The sequence below is a fragment of the Tyto alba genome, unplaced genomic scaffold (assembly GCF_018691265.1).
Source record: "Tyto alba isolate M040663 unplaced genomic scaffold, T.alba_DEE_v4.0 Super-Scaffold_9, whole genome shotgun sequence".
NCBI classification, from domain to species: Eukaryota; Metazoa; Chordata; class Aves; order Strigiformes; family Tytonidae; genus Tyto; species Tyto alba.
In genome coordinates this window covers 23,186,677-23,213,232 of record NW_024881330.1, presented here as the reverse complement: position 1 = coordinate 23,213,232, position 26,556 = coordinate 23,186,677, and positions in this window count along the sequence as shown.

Here is a 26,556-nt window from a genome sequence, read left to right as displayed (position 1 = left end):
TCCCCAACAATTAGTCTCCAGGGTGAACAGCTGTCAGCTGCAGCCCCTTGGGTTTAGTCACCTCCCTTAGCAAATGCCAGTAGATATTTAGGTCAATTGATAGCAAAGGCTTGCAGAGTTGGGTTTCTAAGTGCAGGTTGGGGCCCCAACAGCAGCACCTTGTGAGCTAGGGACAGGAACTGCCTCTTGGAGTGTGCCACTGCCAAAGCTCTTTTTCTGGAGATCTGCAAGAGTAGTTTGAGGCCAAGCTCTTCAGCAGGAGGTCTAGGTGAAACCCAACTTATTTCTCGTTCATGGGTGTAGCTAGTTACATAACAGAAAATAGGTTAATTATGGACCAGATTTACTCTGGCATAAAAGCAGGTGGAAGCAGTTACAGGAATAGTGATCCCTGACAGGGAAGACAGCAAAGATGATGCAGCCCTATGGGAGGACACTGCGGTTGTACTCAGTCACCACTGTTCTGATTTGCAAGGAGAAGGCTGAGGAGGGACAAGCCGGGCTGACTTAAAAATCAGTTGGAGGAGACCATGCAGGCCCTGGCTTCTGAGCCAGAGTAGCCCTAAACAGGAGCCCTCTTATAGCAGAAACCATCAGTGAGGTCCTCAAGGACTGGATGTGATAACCAGTTAGCAAAAGGAAAGGTGCAAAACTGCTCACACTGTAATGTAAATGCCTCTTCCTCCTGGGGCAGAGAAGTCAAGTGAGAAAAATATGCTGGGACTTTATTCCCCCTTCAAACTTTGGGAAGATCAGAGCTGCTGTTGTCCCCAGGCCCTGACCCCATCAAGTACCCTCGCAAAGAGTGTTGAAGCGCCTTTATTCAAACCCTTTGTAATGATAGTTTGTTTTCTTGCCCAACCTTTAACATTTTGTAGGAGCTGATAGTGTTACACCTCTGCTTAGGCTTTGTTTGGTACACTGGTGGTGTAAAACATTACACAACCACTTGTGAGTGTGTATTGAGAAGTGCCCAGAAAGGCACCTCTTAGCACCAAAATGCCACACATTAATGCAGGTCTGCATCTAAATACCATGAGTAATGGTAACAGGAAAGAAATCTCATTAATGGTGTGTGAGCTGACAGCTGAGACCACAGGGCTACCTCCTCATCCTGAGGTGACTGAGTTCAGGCTCTGGAGGAAGACTGGGCAGGCAAACTGGAGAATTAGGACTCTCTACTTCAGGAGAGCAGATGTGGGCTTGTTTAGGGAATTGCTAGGAAGAGTTGCTTTGGACGCTGTCACAAAGGAAAAGGGTGCCCAGAAGCTGGCTAATTTTTAAAGAAAACACTGAGAGCTGAGGAACAAACTGTTCTGTTGGGCAGTCAGATCAGGAATTTCAGGAGAAGACCTGCTTACCTAAGCGAGGAGCTTCTCAGTGAACCAAACTGCCAAAAGGAAGTGCAAAGATGTGGAAACAAGGACAGGCAGCACATGAAGAACGTAAAAGAACTGCTTGGGGAACTAGGAAGAAAATCAGGAAAGTCAGAGTCCCTTTGAAGGTAAAACTAGCTAGGGACATAAAGGGTAGGAAGAAGTATGCTAGTAACAAAGAGAAGTTCAGAAGTTCACGGAGATGAAAAAGAGTATGAGTCAATGGTGTGCTCTTATTGCAAATAATGCAAACTGCATACTGGACTGCAGTAGGAGGAGTAGAGACAGCAGATCAGAGGGAGTTATTGCTTCTTTTACTTTGCACTGGTGAGACACTCCTGGAATACTGTTCTAGTTCCCAAAGGATGTTGAGAAACTGGAGAAGAGTCAGTGGAGAGTTACTAAAATGGCTAGGGGCCTGGGATTGAGGGACTGGGGCTTGTTTTTAAGAGGAGGCATGGAGGGGAAGTAATAGTAACCTACAACTACTGCAAGGACAGTTACAAAGGCAGTGGAGATAAACTCTCTTTTGTAAAGATGGAAGGTAAAACAAGGAGCAATATCCAAAAACTGTAGCTAGGGAGGTTTGGGATGGACATTAAGAAAAAAATCATGAGGAGGGAGTACAGTGCTGGAAGGATTTGTCCAGAAAGGCTGTGGAGTCTCTGTCCTTGGAGGTTTGCAGGACTTGCACAGGCAAAGCCGTAGCTGATCTGGTCTAGTCTTAGTGGCAGTTCTACTTGAGCAAGTGGCTGGACAAAAGGTCTCCTGAGGTCCCTCCCAACTGTGACTTTTGTGTTTCCTTGACTAGACCTGCTTGTGAAAGAAATGGAGGTGGATTTCTTTTGAAGGCATCTACACTGGGCTGTCCCAGCTGTCACTGCTGCATGTTGTCATTCCAATGCTGCTGTCTTGGCTGCTTCTTCCCCAGTGAGGAGCACCGAAGATGGCTGCCTGGCTGCTCAGCCAGAGCCAGAAATTGAATTTGCCATATTTCAGTTTCCTGAGACACACGACTAATGATTTGATGGCTGAAGCTTTAGACTTTGGAGACCCAGAGCCTTGGCTGCCCCTGGCTATAGTCGAGGGCCCTGCCCTGCTTGTGTGGGGGCTGTGGACTGTCCCACCTTGTGTCACCCCTGGTGCCCCACTCTCAGCCTGGCTGAGCCACCGGCCCTGTCTACACCCTGGCATCAGGCCCCTTCTGACCTAAAATAGCTGCCACAACCCATTTCCAGGTGAAAGGTAGTCATGCAGAAAGCCAGAGGCTCACTGAGGCATGTGCTCCCATTCAAACCAATTGGTTTCTCCATCTGGGTGGGAGCAGGCAATTATGGGACAGGTTGATGGGTGCTAGCCATGAGATACTTGGAAGTCCCGCTGACCCCAGCAGGGCCTTGGCCACCTGACAGAGCTGGGCTGTGGTGTGGATGTGACCATGGGGCTGGCCAACAAGGAGCTGTACAGAAAGCATCACTGATGGGGTGGCTTTGGGGTAACATGGCCAAAAATGGGATGTGTTGCAGTGGTGGTGACTGGGTATGGCAAACCCACTGTCCCTCTCAGGACTGTGCTGTTCCAGGGTGAAGTTTTTTACCTTCCTCTGGTGTGTCCACTGAGCCCCCTGCACAGGCACGTTGCTGTGCTGGGAGCCAAAATTATTAATCTGACCAGGTTAGCTCCACTCCATCCCCTTGCCTGGCCTGATTTCATAGGCTCGCCATGCCTTCATTGCTTCTGTTCTTGCTGCTCCTTCCCCCTCCATTCTCTTGCCTTATTATTTTGGCTGCAGCAGCAGCAGTTTTTCACTTTATTCATTTGCCACGTATGGAGAAGGTGCCAGGAGGAGCTGGGGGAGGGGAAGTCATGCCTGAGTGTGCAAGTGTGAGTGCGTGTGTCTGTGTGAACACATCTCTGATGCACAAGCAGAAACAGGCTGGTTCCTGCTTGGCTGCTTCTCATCAGAAAGAGGAGGAGAAAGTGCCAAATCTCATCTCACCAAGGGAGCTGCTAGTCAAGGAGCTGGAAACCTTCCCTCTCCAGAGCTCTGAAGAAAGTAAGAGCCTTGTTCAAGTTTTTCACGACTCCCCTGCATCTTCAGAGAGCTGAAGTAATTTCTTCCAGAAAACATGATGTTTATTAGGATGGTGAACAAGGCGGGGAACTTGCCTGGTATTTAAGACAGGCCACAACTGGGTGGACTGGATCCAGCTGTCAGGCACCTCCAGAGCAAGCATGCTGAACTCCACCAAGATGGTTAGGTGACGTAGTATTAACCCTTTTGCAGAGCTTTCCTTTATCACATTGGGAACATCCTTGGTTAGTGTTAAATCAGGGCTTAGATGCTGTAGTTTAAAAACTAAGAGAAAAATCTGTTTCATTCTGAATGCTAGCAGTAAATAAGACATGTAATTTTCTCTACTTGGGGAGCCTTTACAATTTTTCCCCAAAGTAAAGAAATAAAATAAGCAAGACAGCACCACATGGACAGGCAAATGATACAAGATGAAAAGTCATGGAAGTCATCTTGATTTATGTGCCATAAATCAGAAGTGTGAGCTCAACTCTTTGCCTGGCACCTCGCCACTGGTGACTGTTCACCATCAGAATTTACCCATGCAAGAAAACCTCATGGCTTAGTAGTAATTTTTATTTCCACTTGAGCAGAGACAAGCAAGTCTGGACTTGACGCTGTTCTACATTAGCACGTGCTATGAAATAATTGGGATTGGGCTACTTTGGATTATGTCGTCCTACAGAAACAGACTTAAAAACTAAGATGAAGTCCACAGGAGTCCTCCCTGTGGCTGGTGATGTGGGTGGCACTGACAGGCAGTGCTCATGCTGGGGCCACAACATCAGAAAACAAAGCACTTGAGATCCTCTTTTAAAATGATGTGTGGTCCCTTGAGGAGATGACTTCAAATGTGGTCTTAGACATGTGGAAATAACATTTCAAATTTTATAATCTTTTTTTTTTCTTTCTTTCCAGAAAGAACCTGTCTCCTTAAAATAATATTCCTGGGATGTTAAGGGCAGGCAAAATGACACAGTAGTTCAGGATACGTATTGTTTAGCTGTGGTAGAGCATTGAAGACTAAGAGCTACTTGTGACTCCACCTGAAAAGTGAATTAAATGAAGGAATATATAGCTTGCTATGAAGGTATCCTGCCTTTAAGATCTTTCCTTTTTTTTTTTTTTTTTTTTTTTTTGTAACAAAACTAATCCCTGCTATGCAAAGAACTGAATTACTCATTCCAGACTGACATATTGCCTTACTGTTTCTGCTCTATTCTGAGCAGTTGCACTTTTCAGCTGCTACCTGGAAAGAACATCGTATCTTAAGAGGCTGCAAAGGATGGTTAGAAAATACCTGCCTAGATGAGTCACTAGAGAACAGAGAGGGAGAGAGAAGGCTGGAAGCACTAGGTTGCAGAAGTGTTACAGGCAAAAGAAGAATATAAGCACAGTTACTGCATTCAAGATCTGTAGTTTAACAAGAAAAACATTTCACTTTTTTTTTTTTTTTTTTTTTTTTTTTAAATACAACAAACCCCATTGAGACTATACAGAATTAAGGGAGGGAATTAACCTCAAGAGCACTGTCAAACTATGGTTAACAGCCCAGAGGCTCAGGTTAGCTTGCCTGGAGGTTAGGCATGCATGTCCCATGCAGTTCTCCCTTGCTGCACAGGTGGAATAACACCGAAAAAAAAGAGAAGGCTGGTGGCAAATATGTACACGTATATGCATGTGTGTGTGCAACACTGCTAACCCTACCTCCTGATATCACCAGCAGCAGAGCTTTCTCTGGAAAATTAAGTGATTTTATTCCTCACAGCTGCCAAGCAGAGTCTGAAGTGTGACTGCTAACATAATGCAGGTTGCTGCAGCAGCTCAGCTCCTGTCGTGCCCCAGGGCAGCCCCAGCTCTGGGTGTTGGGGTGGCCATCAGTCTGTGATTTGGGGCACCAGCTCCTGCTCCGTGCCACCTGGCATGCTGTCCCCCTCCACCACAGTCAGACCTGGATGGCAACACTTGAACTGTGTTGACCCAAGCTCTATCAAGCTGTAGGAGAGAAACAAAATACCTCTAACAACAAGGTCAAAAGACTTGTCCTCCTTACCTGCTGATAGGGTGGAAAAATAATTAACCAAGGGCAGAGTGCTGATTAGCATTAGAGGAACTGGGCAGGTCACTTGTATACAAGCTGATATTTGCCACATGTGTACCCCTGTGTTCGGTCACACCATTTTTAAGGGTATCTTTGCAACCATAAGGTGCTTTCCCATATTTTTTTTTTCTTTAAATGAGCCTCAAGAGCGAATGGAAGGTCTTGAAAAGGGCACAGGATCCCCAGAGTGGCCTGATCTATCTCTGAAGCTGCTCCTAGAGCAATATGAACCTCTAAGGCTCCAGGATCGACTGTGCTGCTTTAAAATCACTTTTTCTGAATTACATAGCTGTTTCTCACAGCAGATGCTTATGGCTTTGTGGGCCTCTCATAGCCAGAGCTCTGTGCTTGTTTAAAACAAGTAACTCAAAGGCCATGGCATTAACCACCATCTGCAAATAACCATCTCGCTTTAATGGCCCTGCGCCCCCACTCACAGTGCCCCAGAGTTGCTGGAAGGTGGCCAGTCACAAGCACGAGTAATCTACTTGCAGCAACAGTCTTAGAAACCCAGTATGAAAATTCAAGCCCAGCATCTTATACATGTATCTCAAGACTGGGTGTGAGCTTCCCACAATCTGGCTTTCCAGGACATTGGCAAATTAAATTCCTGGAGTGCCGAGCTCAGTAGCCAGAGGTTGTGTAACACAGTGTGCTAGCCTGGCCTTGGCATAGAGTGAGATACAGTTTTCCATAATCACATTGAGGTGAAATTATTTGTCATCATTTGAACAAGGAGAAATTTTTTCTGTGTTTCCAGGTAGATCAGGAAAAGAAAGCGTACCTCCTCCATATCCCCTCAAGCTCAGCCTCCTCTTGTCTCCACCATTCTATTAAAGCATGAACAGGCAATGACCTTAAGACCATCTCATTACAGGCATGTGGGATTCATCATGACAACAGCTGCCTGCACTTATTACTATCTGCCTTGTTTTGCACTTCCCTTCCCAGTTCCATTTTCTCTTCAGTCTCAAAACTTGGGTTTCACCTGTGTTTTCAATTTAGGTTTATCTTGTGAAATACTGGAGGACCTTTAACGTGAGTGGCCAAATGAAACCCTTAGTAGATGCTTGGGCAAAATTCCTGCGAGGATAAAAGCCCTGGCTGTGCCTGGATAAGAACTTCAGCCTTTGGTCCATGTTTACACCACAGCAATATGTTGTAGCTGTTCCTGCTGGGGTTGAAGGCAGCAGTTGTACAGGACACCTCTATTCAGCTTAGATGGGTAGTGATTAAATACCATATCATATCGTGAGACAATAAAGACTTTCTTTGACATGCAGGCTAATATGGAGAAGTGGAGCCATACGGTCAAAAGGATTTTCTCAAATACATTGAGGGGGGCATTGGATGCCATTGGGGGAATAGGAGAGGCTGCTACTGGAAAAGAAAGGAAGAGAAGATGAACAAGCAAGCAGGGCCAGTGGTGCATAGGAGCTGAGGAAGCTGGGGCACTGAGTCTCTTGCTCAGTGCTACTGAGGGAAGCAGCTCTCTCCTGCAGGCTCCTGCAGTGGCCAGCGATGCAGCAGTGCCAGCAACCACTGCAGACAGCACTGCACCACAGCTACCCAACTCCTTGCCTTGGTTTCTCCCGTGAACAGAAAAAAAACCTCTGGGAATTTAAATACTGTCGGATGTTCAAGCTATGGGACAAGACCAGGCTGGTTTTACTTATGCTGGAGCAAATCAGCTGCTTTTACTGCAGGTCCTTCTGACTTCGCCTGTGTAGGAGTAAGGAAAATTGCCCCCTGACTTTTTCCTGCAGAGCCTGCAGTGTGATGAGCTATATTTAATCTGCACAGGCTGGCTAATACAGCCCGGTGAATTGGGTTTAGCTTTGATTAAGTTCTAGCACACGTTTTAGGCCAGCAGATTCTTTTCACAAAAAAATACTTCATGGCTTTGCATGTTAGGACTCTCTCTGGGCATGTTGTATTGCACATCACAGGCAGCCTGCATGCCTGTTCTGGCGTTTGCCTGCGTGGTTTCTGTGGCTGTGCCAGTGCAGGAAGCATTGGGGGGAGCGGGCTGCCTCTCATGCAGGAGGCAGAGGCTGTTGCTGTGCAGTCTGCAGAATTCCCATGGAGATATTGCTTGGTGTGTGTCTGAAGCTCACCTCCCCACACAATCAAGAGCGCCTCTTATCTTGATACTTAGCCTGCAAAGCTTCGAATACTTGAGCAGACCAGTTATAACACAAATGGAATGACCAGGGAGACTTCCTAGGGCCCTGGAGCATTGGTACCTTGCTTTATTCCAGTTACAGGCTGTTTTATGACTGTCTGTAGGAAAGGTTTCCTTTTAAATACGCGTATTTGTTTGTTTTTAAAGTGGAGGTGACTTACACAATCAAAGTCAAGCAGTCTCAGTTGAATTTCTAGTTCCTTTCACAGAAGAAAAGTTGCCTTGCAAAGCATGTGACCCAAGCAGCAAGCTACCTCCTGATGCAGAAGTTTGTCCTCCCTCTCAGAGTGAGCAACCTGGAACGAATAATAATGAATAGATGCTTATCCTGAAGTGACTGTGAGTGGCATTGGCAGGAGACAAAATGGGGCTTTCAAATGAGAGGTGGATGGAGGAAAAGGGAGGGGATGGGCTTGGGAGGTCAGCAGTGGTCCTGAGGCCTTGGGTAATGGGGTCCCCACTTCACAGGCAGTAGTGTCTCAGTGTAATGATGATCTGCAGGGAGTCTGGTTGCTTGGATTTTAATGAACTGGTGCTCTGGCTTCCCAGGGACCTGCACAAGACCTGCTCATCGTTTCTGCCAGCTCAGCAGAGAGACGTGGGCCTGGGAGCCTGGAGAGCAAGGCTTCTATTTGTACAAGACAGATCATTACTAGAGGGCACAGGGAGGGAAATGGGATGGCAAGGGACAGCCTGCTTAAAGCATTTTGGAGGCACTTAGGTCTCCCAAGAATTGGCACCCTTGTCTTGCACATCATGCTGTGCCTGTTTGATTAGCACCCTTTAGGAGCCAAAGCTCTCAATCTCTCACATATTTAACCATCAGTATTCAAGCTGGAAGCAAAATAAAAAGCAAAAGATAACCTCAGGGCAGGATAAGTATGGGCTTCCAACAGAAACAGCACTTTTAGAGGAGGACCTGTCTTCAGGGGTTCCCAGGTCCTGAAGAGTACCCATCGGTTTACAGCACAGTTTTAATAGGCCCTGAAAAAATAGGGCTTATAGTTCGAATATCCTCAGTGTTTGCTATATTGGGAAAACAGTGTTACGTGCTGTTTACAAGATTTGTGCCTGTGAGTATTACCACAATCTGAGTATTAATTAATTGTAAGGTGCAGTAGCTCTGGGACAGAAGAGTTCTGTGAGGCTGATTAAGCCCTTCCCGAAGTCAGTAGCAGCAGCAGCCAGAGAAAAATAAGGGCTCTGCTACAAGAATCTGACGAATCCATTGAGCAGCCTAATCAATCAGCTGAGAAATGAGCAAGCAGACATTTTAAGAGGTGACGTGGGGACGAGCGCCCTGGGAAGGTGAGGGGACAGCACAGCGCCTGCTGGCTTGTCCCCGTGCCATCGGCCGTTGTCCCTGGCAGCCGGTTGTGCCGGTTGTGCTCACAGCTCCCCTCCGTCCTGCGAGACGACACGCTCGTGCCAGCCCCGGCGAGGGCCGGGGACCGCGGTGCCCCCGCACCAGAGAAGGGTCCGTCCGCAGCTCCCGCACAGGGGGTCTTCTCGTAGGAACCTTCCCCCGCCCTTTCGGTAATGCCTTCGGAGAGCCGCTTGCTTTCCCCAGCGCCAGGCCTGAGGGCCGTGGCGATCGGAGGTGAGGCCGGCTGAGGAGCCGCCGCCACGCCGCTGTGGGCAGCACAGCTTCGGCGCGTGCCCTGCTCTGTTTTCTATCAGGCGTCGAAGCAAGGTTGCGTGGAAGGGCCGTTCAACCACCCTAGGAGCAGGCTGCCGCAGGATGATGTTTTCTTTTTTCTTTTTTTTTTTTTTTTGATGATGTTTTCTTTTGTTTTTAAAGGCGAAAGAGGAAGAAGAGTCGGATTTTCCTAGCGTGGGCACTGAACTCAAAACCAAGAGATCGCAGCGTGTTTCTCTAGGACCTACAGCTTTGTGCTCTGCCTGTGCATCGCTTGCCAGCACAGGGAGTGGACATGTACTGATTGCCCCTGTCCTGGAGCTGGGCATAGTGCTGGTGGCCCACCCATGACACCGATTTCCAGGTAAGGGAATCACAAAGTACAAGAAAACCTGCTTAATTTAAGCAGAAATTAAAATCAGTATTTTCCAAGTCCCTCATCGGTCAAGGAGTGGTTGGGCTGAATAATTATTTTCAGGCTACCAAAAGGCATTGCTCTCCATTTTAGACAAAGCTGCAGCTCCCAGCATTCAGGCAGGTGTATTTTGAAAGGGTCCTTGATGGGGTTACTACAATAAGCACAGCCAAACTGTACATGAGTTAGCACATTTCAGAGACAAACCAGCAGAACAGGAATAATCCAAATCTAACCCAACACCATCTGCCACACAAGGCACTGCAGCTATATACAAAAACCTCATTAGTACCTGATGAGAGGGAGGCTGGGCCCACAAATAAATGTATTTGCAATACAGGGTATGTGTAAAGCTGTCAACATCCATGTGACTCGTGAAGAGGGGAAACTGGTCGCCGGTGGCAGCTCTGCCAGGGCTGGCCCTAGTGAGACCCATCGGAAAGCTGGGGGGGGGCAGGTGTGGCACCTCCTGGAGGTGCAGACTGTCACACTGAGACACCCCCAGGGACCAGCCTGGGAAAGCCTGGTGGTATATAACCTACTGCCGAGGAAGATGAAGCCCAGCTAGGCTTAGTTTCTGCCCCGTAGGTCCCTTTTGAGTGACCTGATGTTGGCAGAGGGGGTGTCACTTTAGCTGCCGGCCCCTCAGCTGGCAGCGTCCGGGGCTGCAGCACCCTCTGCCCAGTGTCCCCATGTGAACACGGTGCTGGGGGGGCTGCTGTCCCCTGAGGCAAAGGGGGAATTTGGGGCCCAGGTGCCACTGCAGGGGCGGGGATGGCAGCGAGGGCAGTGGAATTGCTCTGCAGGGCTGTGGGGAGAAGCCTCTCCCCATCTCTCACCCTCTTCCCTTCCCTCCTGTCCACAGCTTGCCAGCAACCAGCCCAGGGTTTTGCAGGCAGGATTTGTCCCTTGGAGGTAAGTGCTGAGGTGGAAGGACGGGGTTTGTGCCCTGCCACTGCCGCGGGGTGGCTGTCAGGCTCAGCCGGAGATGCCGGTTTGGTGGGAAGGACCTGTGTCCTAGGCCAGCTCCCGCTCCAGACTGTGGCAAAGGCGAGCTTGTGATCTATGATGGGCACTGGTGTGAGCCCCAAAGTTGTTGTTATTATTATTTATTGCTTTATTTTTAACTGAGCACTTGTGTTTGTGTGACTTCTCCCGCTGGGCAGCTCTGGCTCCCCGGGGAGTTTGGGGACACAGGCGACACAGTGAAATCCCAGCTATGGGAGGGATAACACGGGGGGGGGACAGGTGGGGAACAGGCAGGGGCGGACTGAAAGGGGAGAGGATGACAACTGAAACTTCAGAGCAGATACAATCCAGAGATCTTTAAAAAAAAAAAAAGTAATTAAACTGAGGGAGGTAGAATTAAGAGGTCACTTCAGGGCTGCCATGTGATAGCATCTTTAAAGCTGTCATGCAAGTGCAGCCTGGTACAGGAGTGGAGCACTGGCACGGGCTACTGCATTACAAGCTCCCTCACTTTCTCTCTCCATACAGTGAAATACGATGGTCTGAAACAGGAAAGCATTTTCTCAGATGAAAACCCCTGCAAAGGCTGAGGATGGAGAAGCACAGTGCCATGGCAGCCGCCCGGCCACGTAACACAGGGAAGAGGGTTACGTGCTTCCTTCGCTTTGCCCCTGGCCCCAGGGACCCTGCCTGTCCCCTGGGCTTGTCCTGCCCCCGGGACAGCAGGGAAGGAAGAAGCCATGATACAGGGCCATAATTATTTTCCTTTCCCTTTAAAGGAGTTACTCCAAAGAAGAAGTGGCCTGTACCTTCTCCTACTGCTTCTTAAATATCTGGGATGCTGTCTGGCTCCCTCTCCCACCCTCAGCCTTCACATTCTTGTCTCGCATTATCCCATTGTGACATTGCAGCCTCTAACGCCATCTGACACCCAAGGCTGTGCCTTGATCACCAAATTTCCTGCTCTCATAAATTTCGTCTTCCCTTTCCCAGTGCAGCCCCTTGGCCAAAAGTTACTTCTCAGTTCAGTCACCAGCTTTGCTTCTCTAGATATTTTATTAATTTTAATTTGCTTTCCCTTGCTCTATGTATTCTCTTGCTGATTGGTTGGGTCAATTACAGGTCAAGAGATAACAAGGCACTTTTATCATGCTCACGTCAGCAACTGGGACCTTCCTGGTAGTGTGGGATGTTGCATTTGCCCGAGGATTGGCTGGGAATTCAAGCATTTCAGCTGTTTCTGAGTTTACCTCTGGCTTCGGAAGAGCACAGTCCTTCAAAACTTCTGAGTGTTTGCAGTGCCATTTTAGAGTCTGGAGCAGCTATTTGTTGCTTTGCTTCTTAGCTTGTTCCATTTTACTAGATTGTTTCAAGAATTATAGCCTGAAAACATTGGAACAGGCAGGCTTTATACTTTGCCTCCCTTCGTAATTACAGTGCTTGCACATTTAAAATGATTTAGTTAATTTAACATTTTAAATTCCACACAATGTCAGGAGCACAGGGGGATACATTAATCTGAATTATTTCCTGCCAAACAACTCTGCCGTGAAAACCGCCAAGACCGCTCATGGAGGTGTGCCGGGGGCAGAAAGCGTGCTCCACCGCAGCTTGGATCCACATCTTCAGCCCCAGAGAAGGAGTTTCTATGGCGACATTTGCAGTAAACAAATGTATGGCTTCCCCAGCATGTGCTGGCACCACAGCCTCAGCCCTGCAAGCTCTTAGGCTGTATTTTTTGGCAGGGGGGTGATGCCGATGAACCCCGGCCCGTGCCCCCTGCCAGCCCCTGGTCCTGCTGCCAGCAGTGCTGTCTTTGCAGCCCGGGGGGATGGTGGTCAGGAGCAAGATTTCCCAGTACTTTAACTAGGGGATGAATTTTGAGTGGTCCCAGTGTGGTATCCTGCTCGCCTGGCAACTGTAAACACAAATCCCTTTAAATGTTTGTGTGCATATAGCTTAAGCTGGGGAGAGCCACAAAATCCTACGTAAAAGCAAAGCGGTGGTTTCATGCCTCTTCACTGCGTGTCTCGGGCCACATCCCCCCATTCCACATCTCCCCACGCTGCGGTGCCCACGGCTGGAGACCCACACCCCACCAGACAATGCTGAGCGTCCCTGGGCTCCACTCCCCAGGTCTGCAGGGGGCTCAAAGCCCCTCCTGTCAGTCTTTGAACCATTTCTTCCCTGGGATGGCTCAGTAAACCGGAAAGTGAGGAGATGATGCTTGGTTACCTTCTGCTCGTTTTAAAGTCATTTTTCCTCTCCCTTGAAATACCCCAGAGGAACTTTCCCAGTTTCTGCCTGATGAGCATTTCCATACGAGTAAAATGCATGTGGCTCTTTTCACACAGGTAGACACGATAGCTCTGGTACCCCAGTCAAATATTGCTCGGGTAATACCAGGAACTGTGCTATAGCTTAAATATTTTTCTTGTTAAGGATTCTCTTGCCATTCCAGCTCTTCTCTGCATCCCCTCTTGGACTGCAGCAATGCGCTGCACTGGGATGCTCAAAGGCTGCTGCTTCTCTGGGAAGTGCTACCTGTCACCAAAGGCTAAAGCTGATCCCTGAATATATAAAATATGCTAAACATTTTGCCATTATTAGGCAAAAGAGTAAATGCAGCCACTGATAACTTTAATCTTGGAAGGCCAGCACAAAACAAAGCAAGGACTCACCAGCTGGGTGGCACAGCCTCATTTCTATCACAGCATCCAACAGAGCAATTGCTAATGGACCGAACAAAACTTGACTCCATATCAATTTCCAAATTCTGAGCTGAGCTGGCTCAAGTGTGGGCTGCATCTCTTCAGCAGTACCATCCCGTCAAATCTCAATGTGAAACAAGGATAGAAAAGGCTCTTAGGATATTCATAACATAATTCTGTTGGAAATAGGGAAAGTCAGGCGAAGCCAGCTGAGAGTCCCTGGCCTGGTTTTAGCCCTGGCTTGTGCTTTGTGAGGGGGACAAGGGAACGGACAGACGGCCACGGGGTGTTGAAGGTGTCCCAGGGACCAGAGAGACGCCTCGTGCTTTACAGCCCAAGCATGTATCTTTAGTAACACGCCCCCAGAGCGTGCTTTGCCAGCAGTGCCGTTGCCGGTTAATGGCAAACGAATCTCCGCAGCCGGCAGCACGGCGGCGGCCGCGGCAGCTCGGCCTGCCCCGGGAGCGGAGGGGACACGGCACCGCCTCGCCAGCAGGCAGTCGCAAACCCAGGCCATGGCTGCATTAAAATCCCCTTATTCCTGCTCGGCTGTAAGAAGAGGTTTTTCAAGCTCTTGGTGAAGACACCACATCCTCCAGCGTTGGGGTGATAATAGGGTTTTGGACACCAATCCCTGCCTGTCTCTACTGAAAACCCAGGACTTGACCTCCTTGGCACCTGGTGGGACTGTCAGCCAGGCCACGGCCCTTTAGGGTCCCTCGCGTTTCAGGATTGCAACAGGGCTGTGGCTTGTTGTCTCAGCACCTGCCCGCTGGTGGTGGGTGAGCTGCCCCCACGCACTGTCCCCCCAGCCTGGGCAGAGGCTGCTGCTGCTGCTGCAGGCAAGTGCCCCACTTTCAGCCAAAGGAGTTAATGAGGGAGCCCTGCTCCTGCTTGCTTTTCTAGTTTTCTTCCTTTGAGAGTTAATAAATATCTTGCTCTATTTTTTGCACAATAACAACACTGCGAAGCTCAGGGGAAATTTGCACGAGGAAGAAAAAAACCCCAAACTCTCAGCCAACTGCAGCTCATTTTATTCACCCGGTTTAGCTCTGAGTGGATGGAAATCAGAGGAGGCGCTGGGGGAAAATACTTCTGGGGTGCACCCTGCTTCCATCAGCACGTGGGCTCTGCTGCAGGCAGCTCCTGCGCCCGGGTGGCCTGACCCAGAGTGACCCACCTCACCTTCTTACGTAAAGGCACTTATTGAATAAGGGCTATAAAACTCAGCTTACTAGTTTCCAAGACACACGGCTGTCCCAGCACCATGGCCTGCATGTCACTCAACTGTCCTGTAGGGAAGAGGCATCTTCTGATCACAGACATTGCCATGGGCAGCAAGGGGGATGGTGAGACCTGACAGCTAAGCAGGTTTGGAGGAATCCCCGTTTTCTGGCCGTGCGCCTTGCTGGCAGAGATGGTCTGGGGAGCTGTTCACAAGAGGATGTGGCAACAGCCCAAGCCAAGCTGCCTCTGCTCTCATGGGACTACTTCATGCACCCTTGGTTTCTTTAAACTAATTACTGCTATGAAAGCTCAGTGGCAAAAGAAATTTGTACAAGTACTGCTGAAACCCTGGGTATGCTGTACAAGCAGCTCCAGTAAGTGAGGCTAGGAAGAACTGCTACAGTAGACCAAGGCTAGATATACAGACCTTCCTAAGCCAGAGACCTCTGACGACATGAAAACAATCTTGTTAGAAAAATACAGATTAGATCTGGTATGTAGAGAGACGAGAGAGTGAGGGGAGCAGGTATTTGCTCTGCAGAAATACAGGGGCAGAGGAGACAACCTGTGATAAACTGCATGAGTCAGACCAGCAAGAATCTCAGCAGCACTTGGGAGCCTAGCTCTAGGAAATGTGGGTTATTTGGGTTTTGCTGCTGTTATTGGCTTGGCAGCCTTCACAAGCGACGCCCCGGCTGTCGAACACATGGTGCAGACGTGTTTTCGGCTTCTCTGAGCGCAGGGTGCAAAGAGAACAAAGCTGCTTTTCTGGAGCGTGTGGCTGGTCGCTGCCTCTCCGCAGCGATCTGGGGCTGCTTTTGGGCTGGGGCCACTGCCCCCTCAGTAATCCACGGGCTTGGCCGGCCGAGGGAACGGCTGGACGGCAGCAGGCACCCTCGCTGCAGAGGTGAAAGATGCTCTGCCTCAGCATCTGCTTACGCAGCAGCCCCGTGCCGTTATCCTCACCTGCTAATCAAAACCTGGGACCGCGACAAGCCGATGCTGCCCTTTCGCCTGAAGCTGCGTTTTCTTCTGCAGGTGGTTATTAAGGGACTGGGCGCTAAACTGCTGCTGCCCCCCCGCAAACCCCCCACAGCCCCACCGGAATACATTTATCAAAAAAAAAAAGATGCACTGCACGTTCTGAACTTGGATTTGTGCTCTGGGAGGCCAGCAATAGACCCCAGACTGCCCTTAGGAGCTTCCCGCAGGACAGGACCTCCTGCCAGCACCTCCCAGTCCCATTAAACTAGAGAAGCTGCTCTCTAAGGAGCTGGCTTTTTCTTAGTCCTTTGGTAGCTGTTCATGCAGCGTTATGTATTACTGGTTGCTCTGCCAGTACCACACCAGGTTCACCATGACCCAGGAATACTGAAGGAAGGTGGATTTCAGTGGGTTTTTGTTCTTGCTGCATGGAGAGGAGCGCCCATGGTGAGACTACACCACAGCAGGGACACTGGCATTCCAGGGTCTTGCCCTGATGCACCAGTAGCAACAGCTCCACAAGCTTCAGAGTGGCACGCCACTGTGTGAAAGCTCTCTGGCATGAAGGCAAAGGAAAAAGGGATAAATTCAGCCTCTTCTTCCTTACCGCCTTGATTCTGAAATACATACATAGCTTAAGCCCTATTTGCAGCATCCAGTCCACATTCATCATGGTGCAAATTGCAGCACCCAGCAGAGTTTTCAACCGTAAAACAGGGCTGTTTTAATCAAAACCCTGTTTGATGCTGATGCTCTGAACCCCGTTGCCTTCCAGCACACCACGCAGTGCAGAAGGCCCAGCTCTGTGCAAAGATGGGGAATGCTGTGGGACACCAGCCAAAATGCTGTGTCTTATTCTAAAACGCAGGCGTACGCCACTGATGCCGGTTCACAGAGCTGTGTTTTTGTGGAGACTGTGTCAGGGCCAGGCAAAATGGGCTCTGAGGCAGAAAGAGGATGGTGAGAAGAGGGGAGGACAGGAGGGAAAGTCCGGCCTTAACGCAGACTCTGGTTGGCAGCACACCGGCTGGGTGGTTGGTTTGTCCTGCAGGTTTGGCTCTGTGCTTTACAAGATACGTGAGGTCCTCCATGGTTTTCAGAAGGAAGAGGAGGGATTTGGGCATGCCCTAATTAAGGCGGATTTCCTGGGCACCCGAGGCACTGAAGGAAAGGGAGAAATACAGTGTAGTGATGGAGAGGTCTGGGGCAGCTCAGGGAGGATCCCTGGCCCAGGAGCTGTGCGAGGAAGAGAGGAGAAAGAGAAAAACCTGAGCAGGTTTTGGGTGAAAAGACACATTTGCCTGAGGGAGTGGGGCCATGAGGGTTTTCTCAGCAGAGAGCTGGGAAGAAGGAAGGGTAAGGAAGGATGCCAAAATGCCAGCTAGCATAATGCCACTGATACATAATGCGCAGATACACTCGGGGGAATCTGGCCAAATCTTGGAGTTGTAAGGTCCAGAAAAGGAACACTCTATTTGTTTAGCTTTGGTTAGTAGTAAAGAGCACAAAGCTCTCAGCACTCTGACAATGGATCTTCTGAGAGTATAATACATCTAGCATCACTACAAGCAAACATTAAACCAGGAACAAATGAACTCAGCTGAGCCAGCCGGTGAATCAGCCACGAGCACGGTGTCCCCCCACTCCCATCCGCTGTCTGGGAAGCACAACCCCCACCCCCTCCAAAGCACAGCAAGCAGCCGGCTCCCACGGGAGGTCTCAGGTGATCACGGGGAGGAGCACAGCCCATGGGAGCCCTTGGAGAGAACATGACCTCCCCTGCACCTTTGGCTAGGTAAAGAAGCAGAGTTATAAGGAAAGGGGTGTCAAGCCATGATTTTTGGTCAAAAACATTCCTCTTTTTTGGACTGTCACCATCTCCTAGAGGGGGCCAAAATTCTTCTTTCAGTTCGGAAGGACCAGCTGGTCTATCCACCTCCCCTGCTCAATCCCGCGTGCCCGGTGAGAGGAGAGCATCCTTTGGAGCCCAGAGGCATCCACCAGCTCTGGCTCAAGCTCTCCGCCGCGCGCGAGCGGCTGCCGGCGCTGGGCGGGCGATGATGCCGGGGGCTGCCCAGTTTCACAGCTGGGCCTGGCCAGGCTGTGCTGGCCCCGGCTCACCCTGAAAACGCCGTGTCGCACAGGCCAAACCTCACTTCCAGCCCCCAGGAAGGTCAGGGGGATTTACACCTCTGACCCTTGGGCTCAGAAATCCTGGCAGCACCCATCTAGGTCCCCATGTATGGAAGCAGGCACCAGCCCTCAGTCCCAACATGAACATTTCAGGGGAGGTCTGACAGGGGCCAGGACACAAGCTCACTTTTCTGCCTCTAATTATTAGATGGAGCATATGAACTACGCAAGCCCAAGGCAGTGGAGCTGCTAGCGTGGGAATTACGAACTAATTCATAACTTCAAATACGCAAAAATAAAAATTTCAAGTCTTATTTTCGAGCATCTCGCAACTCTCTAGAAGCTTCTGGTTTGATTTTTCAAACGCTCCAGCAGTTTGTCACACCTTATGGCCAAATCTGCTTTTTCTGCTTTGGAATAACGTGCAAGGAGCTTATCACAGATCAACACTAATCCTTTGCTGGAAAAAAATCTGCTTTATACACAGCTCCCAAGGATCACTGCTAGTGGTCTGCTACCCAAAGCCCTGCAGGAGGAGAAGCTTGTGATCCGCTGGTCATGACCTTCCTGATTTTTATACCAGTAATATGGGCACCAGCAAATGGGGTCTCCAATTCAGGGGAGCTCCTCTGGTTTAAATCCCCACACGGGCATAAGCCTGGGTTAGGCACTATCCATCACCAGAGATGGCAGGAGCTCTGCTGCTGAGCTGGTGAGCAGGGCAGGGAGAAGAGCCAGCATCTGAGGAGGCTTTGTGCTTCCCCTTGTTGATGGACCAGCAACCAACTGTGTCCTGGTGGTACTGCATCTGAGGGGAGAGCAAGTCATTAACCATCTGCTGTGCAGTGGAGGCTGGCAAAAGCTTTTGAGCTAGGAAGTGGAAGGTGTAGCTGCTCTCACAGCCCTACTGATGGCACATTCCCACCCTGGTTTGGTCAATAAAGCCTCCGCGCATCCATCCTGCTCCCTGACAGCTGCTCTTGGGCATTGAACAGACAATGTGCTTTTAGGGTAAATAAGAGGCTTCAGTATTTTCCAGGGCTGAATGCCTCCAGACTGAGAGCCCTGATAGCATTTCTGGGCCCAACACAACATATGAAGCTTGCAAGTCTATCCCAAATCAGGCAAGAAAACCCGTAAGACTTTCCATCCTCCTGGGATCTGTAGCTTCCTGCCATCATCCTTTAGACACCCTCACCTCCTCTTCTGATCTCATTAGGCTTAAATTTAAATCAGGTTCTAATGAAGAAAAGATGAACAATGAAAGAATGGGGTTGTCTCCTCCCTTGAGCTAGAGGACTTGTGTCCCTGCAGGGGGGATCTCATCTTCTCTTGCCATCAGAGCACGGGAAGGATGCCCGGGCCCTGTGTCGCTGGGAAGGATGCCTGTGGGGCTGCCGTTAGAGACTGTATCACAGTAACTGCTTTCCAGAGGCTGAATTTAGGTTTGTGTAGGTGGTATTTCCCAGCTGTGGGTGTCTGGTGTTGCTACCTTCCCACAGGGTTTCATATGTGGAATTAACCCCTTCACCACCAAACAACGAACCTAGCAAGCCCCCCTGATGCTCACTGGGGCCGCGTGCAGGTGGGGACAGAGAGCCCAGCCCGTGGCCCCAGCACCCTGCTGCTGCCATGGGCACCTGGTTTCACAAGGGCTCGCTCACGGCAGAGGATTCCTGGGCTCTGTCTTGTGCTTGGGAGGGGACATCCCCGGAGGGCACCGAGAGCTGCTCCCACTTGTCTCCCAGCAGCACCCCTTTTCCTGCAAATCCCCGCTCACGCCAATCTTTTGTCATTGAACCTGTCCCCATTTCCTTGCTCTCCTCTAGGTCAATCACCCTCCCTCCTCACCTACCCCCCCCCCCCGTTCTCCTCACTCATTTGTCTCCTTTCTGCATTTTTCGCCCTATCTCAGCCATTCCCTGCCCCCTGCCAGCCAGCCTGAGGCTCCTCAAACCTCAGGGTAAGGGCTGTGTGGCCAGACACCATTTCACATGTCTGAGCAACAGGCAGCACTGTCCTGAGGATGGCCTGAGCACCCATCGGTCATCGGTAGCTGGCTGGTGTCACCTACCCTGGGTTTCAGCCTACCCCTGGGCTCGCAGAGCTGCAGTATTCCCCTGATTCTGCTGAATGGCAGCTTGGCTGCCACAAAAGCTTTGGAGAAGCTTCAGCCAGACAGCTGAGTAGGATTTTAAAAGTCTTTAACAGAAACTTTAGCAAGATAAATATTTTTAAATTAATTGTACTTTAAAAACTAAAGTTCATCTGCCTGTACATGAAAACTAGGAGTTTGGGTCATGCTCTAAAGCCATTCAGACTTCAGGAGTGGAACTGCCCTCGCATACAGTGACTTTCTAAAAGTCAAGTCTTTTCTAAACTAATTGTCGAAGTCAATACAGGACTGAAGCCCCACAAGACATCTCCCCCGCCCCTCCTGTGCCCCACCTTGGGTGGGAAGCAGTGCCTTTTGGGGGTGTATCTTCTCTCATTTGCCCAGAAGAGGAGCTCAACCCAGGCACTTTGCTTTTCAGCCACTGAAGAAGAAAGCTTTCAAATGACAGGATGGAAAATAGTGCACGCGATGATTACACATTTTTTTTTGTTTCTTAGTGGTTCTTTACGTGTTGTAAAGGATTTATGAAGTTACATATTCATCCCTAACCAGCTGGGGTATTATTTTTTCATCACCTTCACAGTGCCCACCTTGCCCCGAGGTCCTCCCCGTCACCTGGGGCAGTCGCACCCCTGCCCTGCTACCTTGCTCTCCTCCCTCATCCTCTTGGGTCTCAGTGCTGGGCTTGCCCAGTTGTGGAAACCCCAATCCACCCGTTGGGCTCGATGGCTGCAGGCAGTCCCGCGAGCTGGCCCTGGACACGTGTCCCAGCAATGACCTTGTGTGAGTGCAAGCTGGGGAAGAAATGCAGCTGCGCATGGGTCTGCTCCGCTGCTCTGCAGAAGGGGAGCCCAGGCACGAGGGCATCGTCCTGCCTTTGGGAGACGAAGCATCTAAACGAGCTTCTTTTAATGTATTTTAGTGTAATAATTGTATCATGGTAGAAATTAGGTGCTCAAGACCAAGGAAATGGCAAGGTGCTTACCCTGATTAGCAGGTCTTCATTGGTTACTGAGCCTTAATTTTACAATTGGAAGTGAAAAGCTGACTCACTCTCTCTGACTACCTTCAGCACTGATGCAGGAGTTTCTGGATTTGCTCTGGAGGCATGAAAATACCAGGTACAATAAGATTACAAAAATCATCCAGAGAAACAGCCCAGAAACAAATAGGGAAGAGTTGCTTAGCAGAAGCTAGACAGGAATATTATGAGTTCATTTTAACTATTACAATCACTATTGAATGGCTGGAAGGATGGTAGAAGCGCAGCATTATTACACTGTGCAAAATTTGAGGTAATTTGTTCTTGGGATTTGTTTTGCTTCCCCCGTATTATTGAATTCACTAGATAATTTCTGTCTAGAATTCCTCTTGCAAGAAAAATAAACAACCCGCAAATGAAGGAAAGCAGTAGATCTAACTCAAATAAACATGAAACTGCCCCAAGACATGATGCAGAGAGGAAGCCGTGAAGGCTGGACCCTGTCTCCACCCGCTCATGGGCAGTGGTACCCACCCGCACGTCCTGCCCATGCCGCAGCCGCGGGGTTTGGGGCTCTTCACGTAGGGTCGCGGCTCTTGTCTCCATGGATCCATCCCCAGATGGGCTAATCAAAGGAATGACAGCAATGCCTTTCTGACCAGGAAAAAGGTAGGTGACAGAAGGAGGCTCTGGATGTCCACCACGAGCTGTCCCAGCCACGAAGCTGGCAGCTTCGCGGGGCGCAGTGCTGCGACACGGAGGACAGAGTCTTTGGTGTACTTGGACTCAAAGGTCGGTGGATGTTTACTGTACAAAAGTGTGCTGCTTTGCAGCTAAGAGGAGTAGATTTTGCAGATCATGATGAATTCTCCCGAGCATGTGGGTGCTGGATGGAACAATTACAGCTGTGGACGGTTTGATCCTCTTTGCCATGAGCAGAAAATGGAAGGGCTGCAGAAGGAGACAGTATTATATCCCAAATCTCCTTATTTAATAGTGGAACAAAATGTACTTTCATGCCTGTGCAGTTTGTAGCAGCAAGCTGAGGCTTTCTTCCTCTTACCCCAGGGTGCTTTCATTTGTTCTGCCAGCCCATTCCCTGTCAGTCAAAGGATATACATTATTAATGTACGGACTAAATGCTGTTCTCACTCATCCCTTTGCTCTCAAAAGCACCGCTTACATGAAGAGGACAAGGAGGATTTGGCCCAAAGATTTTAATCGTGTCACTCCGATGAATTGGCTTAACACAGATCTAAATGGGAAGCTTTTTGTTCTGATTTTTTGTGGGTGTTTTAATTACTGAAAGAGTTATTGTTTGGCTAATTTAAATCAGTATGGAAGGGGAATACCCTGGTAGCTGCTTGAAGGAGTATCCCTGTAGCTCTGTCTGAAATGGAAAGAGATTAAGACTGAAAATATAGCTTTATAAATTGTGATTATAAACAGCTTGGATTTCTTTTTTTAAGGGAAAATGTATGTGCAGGAAGAGATGCCACCTGCAAAGGAAGTTTGACATTTTAGGCTAATCTTACTCCAACTGAAGTTGAATCAGCACCTAAGGCACATTTTTGACAATTCATGGCCCCATATCAAGACATACATGAATTGTATTTATGCAGTGCCACAATCAAGTTGAGCAAGTCCAGGACCTGGCTGTTTGTGCCCCAGAAGTAACTGCGCTTTGGAAAATACAGGATACAGCAGAACATATATGCAAGCAACACTTGGGATGACAGTTATAGACAACTAAGGCACATTAAATGATCCCGAGAGATGGCTGAGTGATGCCACTACAGGTAAAGGTAGTGGCTGAAAAACAAAGACCAGCTTCTTGCCCTGATGGCCAAAATGTAAGGGCTGCACCCAGCAAGTCCTGCTCCTCTGATTTATTTGGCATTTGAGCTGGATAGGTGGGATCTCTCAGGTGGGTTTTATACTGCCTGCTCTCACTATGCACTGTGCTGAGGAGGAGAGCAGGTACGCTGGGGATTCATTTCCTCTCACACAAGACCTATCTTTCCAGACAGAGGGTCACTGAATGAAAAATAAATGAGATGATGAAGCACAAGAAAGAGGGAGAAGCAAACAGGTTGGGCGGGAGGTGCTGGGAGTTCAGCAAAGACGATCTGCAAGGTGTTGGCAGTTCAGGGTTCACTGAGGGTAAAATGTGGAGTGGTAAGCCTTGACCTGTGAACTAATTACGTTAAATGCATAGCGGTGAAACACACCCAAGGTTTTTAAGGAGCTGTCTGGTTTCTCACTTCAGAAAGAGGGCTGCTCGGTACCATGGTGGTTTTAAGCATGGGGAGTGCAGGTCAGGGCCGTTCCTGAGCCCTCCTCTCTGGGGCAACTCTTTACTAGCTGAACATTCACAGTGTGGTAAAAAACCTACCTGGCCACCGCTGTGCTGAAGATCACACAGCAAGTAGAGAGCAGAGGGCATCGGCTGGGGGGGACTGTGGATGTGCAGTCCTGCTCTCTGCCCCGTTTGGTCCCAAGACTTGCCCTTGTGTCTCTGACTTGCCCGTTCTTCATCATTAAATAAGGCTGCATGTGTGACAGAGGGCAGAAAAGGAGAAGGAGGCGTAGCAGAGGAAAATGTGGTCTTAAATAGATGCTTTTGCATGTATTTGGATGCTAAGGGCCAAGGCAGAAAATCCTAATTAAAAAATATATAGTCTGAAAAGCAAAGACCTTGTGGAGTAAACAACTGACTTGGTGAAGAAGGAGCAAGAGAGCCCCTCAGCTGCCCAAGGACTGTTCATCCTGTGAAGAAAAGAGAGGCAGAGAAAGAGTTGTTCCAGCATCTAGCAGCTGTGACAATTTCTGTCAAAACAAGGTACCTATTCTGCAGGGGAAAGACTTGTCGATGTGACCTGAGAAAAAGGACAGTGTGGCTGTGGATGGTGTGCATCTGGGAAGAGTCAAAGAGCCTTGACTGTGGAGCTGTAGCCAGCTGGGCCAGGTGCTTTTTCAGACCCCACTGGTGGGTGCTGCAAAGGCAGCAGTGGGGTACGGGCAGAGGGGGAGGTGATAGGAAACAGCAAGGACAGAGACCAGGAGGACAGCAGGAGCAGCCTGACAGCTGCTACTGACTTTTGGGATGTATCCTGGTAAAGCAGGGTTTTGAAGGAAGGCAGTGAGGTCTAGAGAGAATGAGGATGGTGCAAAGAGGAAGTGAATACAGGAAAGCAACAGCTGAGGACAACGATCATTTGGGCAGCTCTCCGGACAGCAACTCTCTAAGCAATGAGTAAAGCCAGGCAGCATATGTGAAGTCTATACATTAGAGGAAGTCATGCTGCACAGAGGAGATGTCAGGGACCTGGAAAAAAGCATTGACTAAGGAAGGCAAAAGAATGATCAAGACTAACCAACTTGTACAAAGAGATCTAGATGGAGACCCAAACCAAGCTAAGGGCTCACATACAACCCAAAGGGCCAAGATAGTGGTAGTAATAGAGAAAGGAGTAAGGGGTGAAGAGCTGTGGGCTAAAGTTTAAGAGGTTTATTTCAGCAATACGGAGCTACAGCTTTCAGCTAGACATTCATGTGGAAATGTCAGAGAGGGCCTGAGATTTATTCCACAGTAAAGAGGCAGATTGATGAGTTATTGGGAGTAAAAATGCTAGCTGACTCATGTTTTTGAGGAGGAAAGACACATACAGCTCTCCTAGAAAGCTGGCTGGAAGTGGGGATGAGGAAAAGTCTTCCATAAGAACAGAGATTCGAAAATGGTAGCCATTGGAAGACAAAAAGACTATAAATAATAATGTTCTTTTTGATATACCTTCCTAAATTAAAAGAAGGGGTGTTGCTGCACAGTATGAATCCACAGATCAGGATCCACCTCTTAAAATAGATGGGGTTTACTATAGCTTAGGAAAAACAAGAGATGCCTATCTCAAAAATAAGTGATGTGTCTAGCACTCTGAAATCTGGTAACTAAGAAATTGAACCAAGGGTAAACCATTGGGATTGGTTAATGTCTCTGCATACCAATTTGCCTGAAGCGTGGCATGAGACAGACCAGTCTCAATAATGAAGAATCTTGATTTTAAGTTAAATTCTGCACCATCTGTTTCATTATAATCTGCTTCCATTCATTCTCCAGGGGGACAGTAACAGCTTTACTTGTTTTAAGAAGCTGGACAACTACCCTTCAGCAGGAATAATATTTCGATACTTTCTCATAACCAGTTTTAGCAACTAAGCCAATGAATTCTTGGTAGAGCTTATGCCTGCCTGAGAGACATAGCCATTCGCAAAGAAATTCTGGGAAGCAGCACTCTTTTTTGCCGTTGAGTTAATGGACCTTTGTTTTTTTTGGTGGCACTTTTAGATGTTCCTGTTCCTCTGTTCTAGTCTCCTCTTGAACAGTGACTGCTTCGTTGGGCTTTCCTGTTCACTTCCTCCCATGGAGCTCCCTGGAAATGGAAGGACTTCCTTTCTCTCCCTGCCAGCTCTATAGCATGTGATCTGCTGGAGTCAAATTCTGGTCAAAAGCAGCTCATAAACTTTCCTGCTGACAACGGAATCTCAGCACCAGCTTTGTTTAAATTTCTATCCAGTTTTTCCCTTCCTGAGACACCAATTATATACAAGCCTATCCAAGAGTACTTGGAGAGGTGACTATCTGGGTAAGGATCAATGCAGCATGTGGAGGTCTGATATAGACATATCCACAACAAGGAATGATGGAAAAGGAAAAAAAAAATCACCCAAGCACCTAGTACCTTCATTACCACATTAATTAGAGGGATGGTATGTTGGCATTTGCAAAATATGTCACGGGTGCCATATAAAGCAGTCTCTTCAAGACACTGCTAGTTTATTGCCTTTAAATAGACCTTGACCATCACTAGCAATCAATCAATCAATCAATCAATTGATTCTGAGCCGGCTTCAAGAGCTCAAAAGCAAACACTTCATGTAAGCAAACACAGAGTGAACTGTTCTTACAGTCTCTAATTGGGATCCCACCTCTCCCTCTCCTCCTTTCCTCACACGAGGCAGCTATTAAGGCAAAGCTGTTTGTCATTGCCGATCTCATACAGAATACAGCCTCCCTGCCACTTCCATGACCCCAGCCACAAGCTCCCCGACATGGGCACCTCCATTTGTCAGACTCTTCCAGGGGCTGATTTTGCTCACTTGCCTGGAAAAAGTCAAGGGGATCATTTTCTGTTGGGCTGCTGAGTTGTCTATCTCATGAAAGTGCCCAATAAGCACCCAATGTGGATGATGTTGGGGCTCACAGCTGGGAGCAGGGAAGGGAAAAAGGGAGGCAGAAGAAGGACCACCTCACCCCAGGCAGCCATGGCCAAAGCTCTGACACCGACCAAGTTTGGTGCAGGCACTCGGTATCAGGTATTTCTCCTTCCTGATTAACGAAACACAAGCACCAATGGAAATCTGCCTTGTGGTTTGGGCATTTCTCAAATGTTTCTCTGGTGTCCATCATTGCAGGAGGTTATTTTGCAGCTCTAACCTACCCTGCCCCCCATAATGACACAGAGAGCCTTTCCTCTACCCAGCTGCCTGTTTTCACAAATAGGAACAGGATTGCTTTTGAGATACCTCCCTTTCTGCAAATTTATCTGTCTTTGGCCAAGGGTTTTAATAGTCTGGGCCTAGGGCC